Source organism: Grammomys surdaster, unplaced genomic scaffold (genome assembly GCF_004785775.1).
Source record: "Grammomys surdaster isolate TR1022 unplaced genomic scaffold, NIH_TR_1.0 126153, whole genome shotgun sequence".
Taxonomy (NCBI): Eukaryota; Metazoa; Chordata; class Mammalia; order Rodentia; family Muridae; genus Grammomys; species Grammomys surdaster.
This window is the reverse complement of record NW_021620961.1, coordinates 1563456-1575404: the sequence shown is the minus strand read 5'-3', so window position 1 is coordinate 1575404 and position 11949 is coordinate 1563456.

Sequence of the window (11949 nt, the reverse complement as noted above, 5' to 3'; positions counted from 1 at the left end):
ATAAATTCAACTAAACTTCTTTATTCCAAATGAATTGTAAAACTATACCAAGTGTGACTTTGTATTTGTTTTGAAAAAGGAAGGCACATGGAAAAAACTTACATTCTATCTCCAGTCATAGACTCCCTAGCCTGGTAACTATGCGATGACTGCCATTTCCTATTACAATTAGTCATATGAACAACATTGCTGTGCAGAGTTTTCTGTTAAACTTAAGAGACTGCAATTAAAATACCAGTTTCTAGTGAGGAAACTTACTCAGATTAGTATTTGAAATGTCAGCTTCTACTTGAAAAGATGATAACTGAAAAATACATTCAATGCATGTAGAATAGATGATAAGTCCATAACTATGTAAATCCAAAATAAGGATTAATCTTTTAACTCTGTGAGAGAATTGTAAGAATTAATATTAAGTTTTTATTTTATTATTTTTATTCATAGTTAATAATCAATCCATTTTAAAAATCTAGATAATCATTTATCAGAATCAGAAGAATCAACACTTAAAATCACTTTTGCCCTATGATATCTGAGCTCTTCACCAATCCACATGAACATTATTAAATCATTCTTAAATATTATAAGGTCATTGATACCTTTTCAGGTAAGCATGTGTTGCTAGTTACTTATCTTGAAACAACTAGTTTTCTCCATTCAAGCTTGTGTCTGTGTAACTTTTGTTAAGTTTACTGTGGAATCCTAATGTGTATCTCCACTTTTAACTCATTGTATGTAGATTATACTCACAGAAGAAGGGGAATTTCTCTGAGACATTGAACTGTGAAAGAAATACTTGATATAGGAGAAAGAATAGCTCTCAGAAAGACAAATCCTTTAAAATGTTAAAATTTGCTGTGTGTATATGTGGTGTGTGTGTGTGTGTGTGTGTGTGTGTGTGTGTGTGTGTGTATCAGGAATGTATGTTAATGTGTACATTAGCCAGCGTACCTATGAATGTTAAAGAAAAACTTTGTACAGTCAAGTTCTCCTTTACATAGTAGGTAATCCTCTCCTCAGTTCTTTATGTAAAATCAGGAAATTAAACTCAGGCTGTCAAACTAACAACAAACATTTTTACCTGTTGAGCCATTTCTCTAGTTCAAGACAGATACTTTTTAAGAGTAACTGTATAGAGAGAGCCTGAGGAGATAGCTAAGCTGTTAAAGAATATTTCTCTTAGAAAGGATCCAAGTTTGCTTTTCACCACCAAACTTGTGGTTGATCAGCTCTTAAACACTGATACTTCCACCTCTAGGATATTTGAAATCTTCTGGTCTTTACAGGCACTGGGATACATGTACACATACAGAGTAGCAAAAACGAACAGAAAAAAGAAAGTTATCTTCAAAATAGTCTTACTTAGACAAATACGTACACTGCATGATTTAGTCATTTGAAATTAAAAACAATAAATTAAAAGAATCACCAGAATATATTAAGAGTGCTGTGGCCATTATTTTAGAATTATCTTAGTCCTTTGAGGCTTTATTTAGGAATGGATACGACCCTTAAGAAAGAGGATTGAGAGTCCTTAGCACTGTACCCAGGAAGACTAGAGTTGAAAAAATGTAGTTCTAAGATTGATCTTACTTGATCCCAGTCACATTGTCACCTGATCTGGGACTCTCAGTCCTCATGACTTTCCAAAATTAATTTCTGTTGTTTATCAGACACCCTAATCTTAAATGTTCAGTGTATGTGACTTAAACACTTCCTCTAATACTGCTGAAATTGGAATTTCAACATCTGGATTTTGGGGAGATTAATATATTTACATTATGACAAGGTTATTTTTCATTACTCACAAGTGAACACTGAAGGCATTCAGAGCCACATGACCTCCCACAATCCCTGTACTCTGCAACAACAAAAAAGGGCACTCTGTGCCCACAGAGATTTATTTTTGTCAATGTAGCTCACAAATTGATATTTGTATTCATATGTGCCTTTTTAAAGACATATTTAAGGAATAATCTAAATTTTATAGACTTATAGTCCTTTATCTGAATTGATTATCACTGAAGTGTTCTTTAAATTTCAAATTTTAGAATATTTACATAAAATAATTAGATATTTCAGGTATGGGAGCCAAATCTAAACTCTAAGTTCATTTGTTTTTTTCATGTGTTATACAATGTTATACAATACATATATTTATAGCATTATACATATAGCTTACTAGCCGAAACATGAGGAGTAATTTAGCTTATATGTATATTTTCTATAACCCATTACCTGAGATCAGGCATACAATTTTCTCATTGATGTTTCATCAAGACACACAAGTGGTCATATAGTCATATATTTAAATTCTGCAGTTTTGGATCATGGGTTTTTAACCTGTAATATAGCTGTATGTAGCACAGACACATGCAAAAATACACACGTGTATGCATTCACACACATTTGAGAAGATCTGTTATAATATGTACTGAGTTGCTACTCAGTGTATAGAACTCAAGGCCATTCTTGAGTCTTCCAAAACCTACCTCTTAATGAATTATGTATTACATTTAATAGTTGTATTTGTTCTTCCAAAGAGAACTGTATTGCCTGATTCCTTTCATTGTTATTAAGATTTTTCACTGATCAATCTCTCCTGTTAGGACTTTTAGATCTTGTACCTAGATAGACTAGCTTTAGATAACCATCTCTAACTACTGAATGAGCTATTGATCTATATCACCCTTGTGGGTCATACTCAAAGATGACATGATTGTTTCCTGAGAAACTGTAATTGGAGTAGTGTGGCAAGCACATGAAATAGTTTAGATTTTTGGATTTTTTTTTCATCTTCATGATACCGAAACTAGATAGAATAATATGTGCAGTACATTAGCATTTTCCCAGCCATGTGTATATGAACAGAGAGAATCAACTGGAAAAGAATATTGAAATACTGTCAGAATAAAATCTCATCACAATTCAGTAAACAGTAGACTCTTCGAAGTTTAATCAAATGCCTTCCTTTGACTTCCCAGTTCTCTGCTGGCTCTGACTCAGAATGCTGAAATAAGAGTGTATCAGCACAAGAATTTCATCTCATGTGCCAGCTACATAAATTATTGATTGTTTTTTACATACATAAGACTCTAGACTGGCAAAAATCAAAACTAATACCAAAAGCATTGATTTCAATTCCTTAACAAAGTATCATGGTTTTGCATTAACACAGTAGTTTCTATTCCTAAAGTATAAGGTTTATTTTTAAAGTAGTTCAATCTATTAAAAGGTATATTTTTCACCAAAGCTCTTTGTTGATTTGTCTCAAGTATCATTCATGAATACTTTTGGCCTAAAATCAATGAACAGGTAAAGTTATGGTAAGGAACTAAGTTGACATTTTGTGAGTATGTGGCATAATTTTATACTCAAAAACAAAAAATATAAATATCTTCAGCATTTTATGTTGTCAATGTACTCAACTGGCAGACGCAGTGATAGCATCTGAAGAGCACACATGTTGCCATCATAGCAAATGATTATGAGTATCAAGTTAATGATCATGTATGCCTAACGTTGGTGCATGGAGAAGCAGAGAACTCAACAACAACAAAAATAATCAACTAACACAATGTCTAGATTTCCTATCATATCATCTGCAAATAACACTATCTTGACTACCTTTCCAATTTGAATCCTTGTGCTCACTTTTAGTTGTCTTATTGTTCCAACTAGGACTTTAATAATAATAATAAATAAATAAATTTAGAAAGAGTGGACAGCCTTGCCTTGTCCATGAAAGTGGAATTACTTCGAGTGTCTCTACATAAAATTTGATATTGACTATTAGCTTGTTGTAAACTGACTTTGTGTGTGTGTGTGTGTGTGTATTACATATGTCCTTTGTATCCCTAATTTCTTCAAGACTTTCATCATGAGGGGGTGTTAGATTAGATGAAATCAAGACTTTCATCATGAGGGGGTGTTAGATTAGATGAAAGGTTTTTCCAGCATCTTTAGTATGATCATGTAGGTTTTTTCAGTTTGTTTGTATGGAGGATTACACTGCCTGATTTTTATATGTTGAATCATCTTAGCATCTCTGTAATAAAGCCTACGTGATCATGGCATGTGATACTCTTGATGTGTTCTTAGGTTGGCTTTGTAAGTATTTTATTGAGTATTTTTATATCTATGTCCATTAGGTAAATTGTTTAGTAGTACCCTTTATTTGTTGAGTCTTCATGTCATTATACTCTTAGGGTGACTATGGTCTCATCAAACACATTTGGCAATAGTACTTCTGTTTCTATTTTGTGGAATAATTTCAGTATTAGAAATTATCTGGTCATAGGCTTTTTTTTTTTTAGAGAGACTTTTAATGACTATCTCTATTACCTTAGTGGTTATAGGTCTTTTGAATCTTTATTTAATTGTTGTTACTTTTAAAGATGTCACATTTTCTAATTTTGTGGAGTACAGGTATTTACAGAACTATCTAATGATACTTTGAATTTCCTTGGTGTCAGTGATTATGTTCTCTTTTTCATTTCTGTTTGTTAATTTCAGTATTCTCTCTCTCTCTCTCTCTCTCTCTCTCTCTCTCTCTCTCTCTCTCTGACTTTTAGTTAGTTTATGTTTTGTTTATCTTGTTGATTTGCTCAAAGAACCAACTCTTTGTTTCTTTGATTCTTTGTATTTCATTTTATTTAGTTCCGAGCTGGATTATTTCCTGCCACCTTCTCCTCTTGGGTGTTTGCTTCTTTTGATTCCAGAGTCTTCAGGTGTACTGTTAAGTTGCTAGTATGATATCCCTCTAATTAATTTATGAAGCCACTTAGTGCTATGAACTTTCCTCTTAGCACTGCTTTCATTGTATTTTATAGGTTTGGCTATGTTGTGCTTTCATTTTCCTTGAATTCTAGGAAGTCTATAAATTCTTTCTTTATTTTTGCCTTTACCAAGTAGTTATTCAGTTTCTATGACTTTGTATTCTTTCTTTTGTTTCTGCTGATGTTGAAATACAGCTTAAATCTGTGCTGGTCTGAAAGAATATAGGTAGTCATTTTAATTTTCTTGTATTTGTTGAGACTACCTTTGTGATCAAGTATGTGGTCAATTTTAGAGAAAATTCTATCTGATTCTGAGAAGACAGTATATTCTTAAGTGTTTATATGAAAAGTTCTATAGATTTCTGCTAGGTCCATGTGAGTTATAACATCTGTCTGTTATCTCTACTATTATTTAGTTTTTGTTTGGATGACTTGTTCTATTGGCAACAGTTAGGTATTGAAGTCTCCCACTATTACTGTGTGATGCTCAATGCATGATATAAACTTTAGCAATGTTTGTTTTATAAATATTTGTGCTCTTGTATTTGGAACATAGATGTTCAGAATTGAGATTATTGTCTTGGTAGATTTTTCCCTTTATGAATATGATGTGTTATTCTCAATCTCTTTTAATTAATTTTGGTTGGAAGCCTATTTTGTTAAACATCACAATGACTACACTAGCTTAGTTCTTTGGTCCATTTGTTTGGAAAACTTTTTTTTAATCTTTCTCTGAGATAATATGTGTCTTTAATGTTGAGGTGTGTTCCTTTAAGAAGAAAAAGAATGGATCAGTTTTCACATCCATTCTGTTGGTCCATAATGATATTGAGAGAAATTAATGACCAATGATTGTTAATTTCTGTTACTTTGTTCCTGGTAGTGGTGGTGGGTTTGTATGAGTTTGAGTGCGTGCGTGCATGCGTGCGTGTGTGTGTGTGTGTGTATGTGTGTATGTATGTATGTGTGTGTGTGTGTGTGTGCGAGCACACGTGCACGCACATGTGTATGTGCTTTTTGGTTTTGCTGGTGTGTGATTACTTATTTCCTGTGTTTTCATGAGCGTAGTTAGCCTCCTTGTGACGGAGTGTTTCTGTACCTGTGTTAGGGCCAGATTTCTGGACAGATATTGTTTAAATTTGACTTTGTCATGTTTTCTCCACCTATAATCATTGAAAGTTTGGTTGATTTAGTAGTCTAGTACTTCATCTATGGTTACTTAGGTTCTGGAAGTCATCTGTCCAGACTCTTCTGGCTTTTGAAGTCTCCACTGAGGAGGCTGGTGTAATTCTAATCTGTCTGTCTTTATATATTACTTGACCTTTTCCCTTGCAGCTTATAATATTCTTTTTTTGTTCTATATATTTAGTGTTTCTGATTATTATGTGATTTGGCAACTTTCTTTTTTAATCCAATCAATTTAGTGTTCTTTTAGCTTTTTTAAAAATGAACTTATGAATTTGGTAAAAATATATTTTGGGTCTTTGACCTAATATTCCTAATCTTATATTCTTATGATGCATTTTCTTTTTAGTTTGATCCTTAAATCATCTATCTCCAACAGATTATTTCAGTTTAGAAGAAAATATATACATTTACAATGTTCTAATTTTATTTTCTTATTATAATTATGACTTTATTTCAAAATCAAACTAAATATGAAAAAATAGTTTTAGTACAACATAATATATACATATATATGCACACATTGGTCAGCAACAATGACAAAATTCATACTAATGTTAAAGGATACATAAGTAAATTCTTTAGTTGGAATTTTTCTTCATTATACGAAGTAATAACATGTCTTTAATCCCAGATAATTGAGGGGTTGTTGTAGAAAAACTAGAAGTTCAAGGACAGCTTGAACGATATAGTTACAGTTACTTTATATGTTCAGGACCAATTGACCTGTGAAACAGGCATCAGAATTTATACCATATATTTCAATACATGATTGAACACATATTTCAAATGACTTCTAGTTTACTAACCCATTGCTTTATGATATTGTCCCTGACAAAATTATACTTCACAACAAGGACTAAAACTATGGCAATGACCATCAAAATGATGTTCCTCTCTTCTTTCAGAAGGGAATTTATGTCTTTCCCATTTGCTTCAATTTCAAATAATAGGTTGCAGACTTCATTAAAATATCAAAATTCCAAGATAAATCTTAGATATATTAGATAACCAGCAACTGATGCTACTGCACTCTTCAGGACTGTAGTATCTGTTACATTGACCCCAGGAAGACCTAAAAGTACACAAGGTGTATGATTTTTCCCAAGTGAGATTTTACAAATGGTAACATAAATGAGCACATTTTTAATGTGCTGCAAAAAGTTTTGAAAGTAAGCATAATTTTCTTCTTATGTGAGCTTCCTGTTTGTTCTAAACATGTAAAAATATTTTAAACTGAAATAACTTGATTTTGTTCTGAATATGGGCAAATATCACACAGTAGCCTCTGAAAAAAACCCTGAAAACAAAGGTGTATAAAATATATAAAAGAAATACAACAAAATTTGGTGCATTTTTGTTGAAACAAAGGAAATATCAGGACTAGACTTACACAAATATTTCCTGTGACTACAGTCTTCATTTTAACTGCTCATTAAGACTTAGATCACGGAATTGACAAATTTTATAGTTTTGACATTTCATTTGTGTCTCCTTTATAAATATATTTACATAAAGAGGGTATTTAACCTACTGCTTTGCTATTCAGCATTTACGTTGTCTATATATTAGAAGAAAATATGAATTTTTACTATGGTATTCTCATTGATATCTATCTTAAACATAAATTCTAATGAGTACATTTGTATAAAATCTATGTATCAGAAATAAATTATACAATGGTTCTAAATTATACTAGAAAATTGTTGAAAACTTGGACAAAACAATAAAGACATTTAGTAAAAAGAAGCATTTCATAATAACAAAGGGCTGTATTTTTCTGGGTATATTATGTTTTAAATATTTAAATTTAATAATCTAATTTGGCAATCTAGATTTTGAGATGTACAAATGATCTTGTCCAAACCTAATCCCCTTGTGTAGATGTTGGTCCAACATTCCATGTTTCAGTTTACATAAAAATGTACAGATACACTCATACCCAGGTGAATACAACATGCATTTAAGATACTATATTCCATTTTTATAGTTCCTCTTAATCATAAATTGTGTTTTTGTGCGCTGTTATTTTTTTTATTATTGGTGATTGAAAGAGAGTGCCTTAATTGCATTTAAATTCTTATATCAGCATAATTTCCCCAGAATCATATGCTTTCATTTGTACAACATGTAATGTAAATTCAATCTTCACCCACCAAGTAAGTGAACAATGCTTTGACACTGAGAATAACTCACAACAGTGTTTCACTCAGAAGTGAGCTACTCAAGAAAACAAATTCCATCAGGATATGAATCAGTACCTCAGTCCACATTTCAAAAGCTATAATGGGTGTGAGGATGACTATTGCACTAAATTAAAGCTGTCCCGTATCTCATATTCAGAAAGATATTCCTGAAAGCTGATTGCATTTAGTCATGTATTAGAGAATTGCACCTGGAAATGCCTTTTCTAAGTTTTTTGATGGTCCATTAGCATCTTACATTGATATTAATTTTCTGATAGCACATACTCATCATCTTATTAATCACTTATCCAAATTTTTGAGATCATTGAAAGATAATCGAAATATGTTCTATCTTTTCTTTTATCTATTATTGTCTATTCATCTATTATTTGAATCATTGAATCATATTTGTTACACTTTCCTCTGTCTCTCTCTCTCTCCGTCTCTCTGTCTTTCTCTTTGTCTCTCTCTGTCTCTGTGTGTGTATGTGTGTGTGTGTGTGTGTGTGTGTGTGTGTCTGTGTGTGTGTACATGTGTATGCGTATGTGTAGACAACAAGTTTTATGGGTTGATTTCGTTATTTCACCATGTGAGTCTCAGGAATAAGTTTGGAACTCAATTTTATGGCTTCATGAAAGATACTTTTCCCCAGCTTGCCAGCCCAGATCTTTGTTTTAATGCTTAACTCTAAATGTCAACACCTAAAAAAAGCTTACTTTCTGTGTATTGTTCAATGATATAAAAAATGTCAACTTCATTCAACCATTAATAGGAAATGTAATTCTAAATATTATCCTATCACCTACGCCATTTAGCATACACAAAAAATACAACACACTCACATACATCTACAACCACATACACAAACATACACACTCACACACATAAGAGAGAGAGAGAGAGAGAGAGAGAGAGAGAGAGAGAGAGAGAGAGAGAGAGAAAATTCATTCTCACACTGAAATTTGTGCTCTTATAGTTGCAGGGACTGATAATTTGATTGTTTCTGGACTGAAACCAAGATCCTACATCTTTCATGCTTTCATATGAAATTTAAGATTATTTGTTTCAAGTTTTGAAGGATTGCATTGGAGGTCTGATGAAGGCTAAATTAAATATATTGATTGCTATTAATAAGATGAATGTTTTCACTTTATTAATTTTATCAACCTATAAGCACAGGAGGTGTTTCAATCTTTGAGTACCTTCTTCTATTTAAATGTGCAGGGCTTCAGACAGATATACCATCCTTTTCTCATCCTATTACATAGGCCAAAAATCAGGCAGTCACTGCAGAAAAACAGGCACACAAGGACCACACAAAGAGAGGCCGCAGACTGAACTCAGATATGCATAAACAGGCCAATGTCAGAAAATGCAAAGACATATTTCAGAATAGACACTTGCCTCTTGGACCTCTAAGACAGATTTTCATGAACTTTACAAAAAAGTACCCATTTTCGTCAAGGGATGCTTACATATCAGATTACTTCACTGTTTTCTGTGGTTTTCTGGCTTTCTGATGTCATCATCTGCCAATGACTCTGGCTTTGGCATCCATGTGGTGGGCAAACCGAGGTAGGCAGGCATGGGGGGTTGGGGGGCAGGGCTTAGAGATTCAGTCCAGGACAGATCCAGATACCTACAGTGGCTGCTGACAAAGACAGCCAACAATTATGAAAGTAACTCAGGAGATTTCTAATTCTGAGGGAGCAAAGCTTAATTTATTGATGCTAGCATTCTCTGTGCCCAGCAGAAAAACTATGAACTCTTTTATCTCCTTGGGACCAGGGAGAAAGAGAGAAAATTCACATGTACAAACACACACTCACACATGTACACTCACACAGACACATACACACACATACACATACATACACACACACACACAGAGGATGAAGCAAATGACAGAATCTAATAACTGCAAACACACAAATATACATGCACACGTATATAAAAACATACATGCATGTATATAAACATACAAACAGACATATACATATTCACACATAGAATGGTTAGAACAAAGCTCCAACAAGCAGGTTCTAAGTATTCCAGATACATATAAAAATACACCCAACTGGTGGATGAAAGGGACAATGTCCCAATCCCCATTCACACAAACTTTATACATACACACATAGTTGATGGATGGGACAGACAATATTCCAGCCACACCATACCATACCATACCATACCATACCATACCATACCATACCATACCATACCATTGTGTTTTTTCTTCCATAGCTTATATATCCTAGCAAAATCTTTTAAGCAGTATTTAATTAAAATGTGATTACATTTTAGTTTTCTTCTAGTGAATGGCTATGAAAAAACAATGTGTTTCTAGGCATATGTGTAAATTTAGAGCTAAGGTTTGGAAGAGCCTAGAATATCTAATTATACTGTCCATTAAACTCTGTTTACCATAGATAAGGTTTTAGATCTTGAACTCATTGGCAACAATAAGAGAAATATCAATCATATAGATTTTGTCAACACGCCAAGGTCCTTCACCAAAGAGAACTCAACTTTTCTTCATTAAATGGATACACAGGCTAAAGTCTGCAAATTGATTGAATAGTCATGACTTTTTGCTTCTAAAACTCAGACTTGACTCTTATTATAAGATGTTTCTGTTTATATGATCATTTAATATTTTGATATAATTTATATACATTTTACTTCTAGAAACATTATGATAAATTATGTCTCTTTTCATCACAACATTTTGGTTATTGGATTCCTGGCAGATTCTGTATGATAATATTTTGTGAGTTGCACAGTTTCTAGATTTATCATTTAGTATAGTATTTCCTTTGAGGCAGAGTTGATTTTTTTCTATTATGATCAATTACACAGGTATACTTATCCTACTTTTCTGTGTGTTTGTAGTCATGTCCAAGAATCTTAGTGAACAAACATACTCAGAAGAGATTCTTCTTTATTTTTCTCTAATGATTTCAAAGTTTCATATTCAGGTGTGAAGAAATGAATATACTCATTACACTGACAGAGTATACATTCTGGGCATTTATGAAATGCCAACTATACTTTGTAAATATTCACAACTATTATGTTAGTTAAATACATTACTACAATTGCAAACTGTCAAGGTATTATTTATACTGTAACTTTTAGTCTAAGGGGCATTTTCTGAAAATGATTAAAATTGACTTTTGTTTATTGTTCTAAAGTGATATAATTTTGAAGATATTCTACGATTCATGGAAAATTTAAAATAAATTTGTTGGTTCTTTAAGAATTGAACAATGTAAAAAAAAAAAAAAGAATTGAACAATGTGTTTGGTCAATTTCACCACTTCCCCAACTCCTTTGAGATCTAACCTTTACTTCCCTGCCTATACTGTGTTCTTTTCACCAACATCTTTCTGCATTCATCAAGACATATTTGTGCTTCTCATGTGTTCTTTGATGTGTGACCATCTACTGGAGCATGATCAATTTACCAGGGTCAACATACTTAAAGAAAACTGACCCTCACTCTCACCTACTTTACCAATTGTAAGTAGCTATAAGCTAAGGCATGAGACTTAATAAACAGTGCCCCATTCATATTGGATTTCATTTGGTTTGAGCTCACACAGTCTTGTGTAAGCAATCACAAATGCTGTAAGTTCATATATGCAGTGCCGTGTCCTGTCTGAAAGATGGTTTTCTTGCATTCATCCATCTCTTCTGACTCTTAAGTATATTCTGCCTCCTCATCTATAAAAATCCTTGGATCTTGAAAAGAGGAAGTCTGATATAGATGCCCCATTTAAGGTTGAGCATTCTGA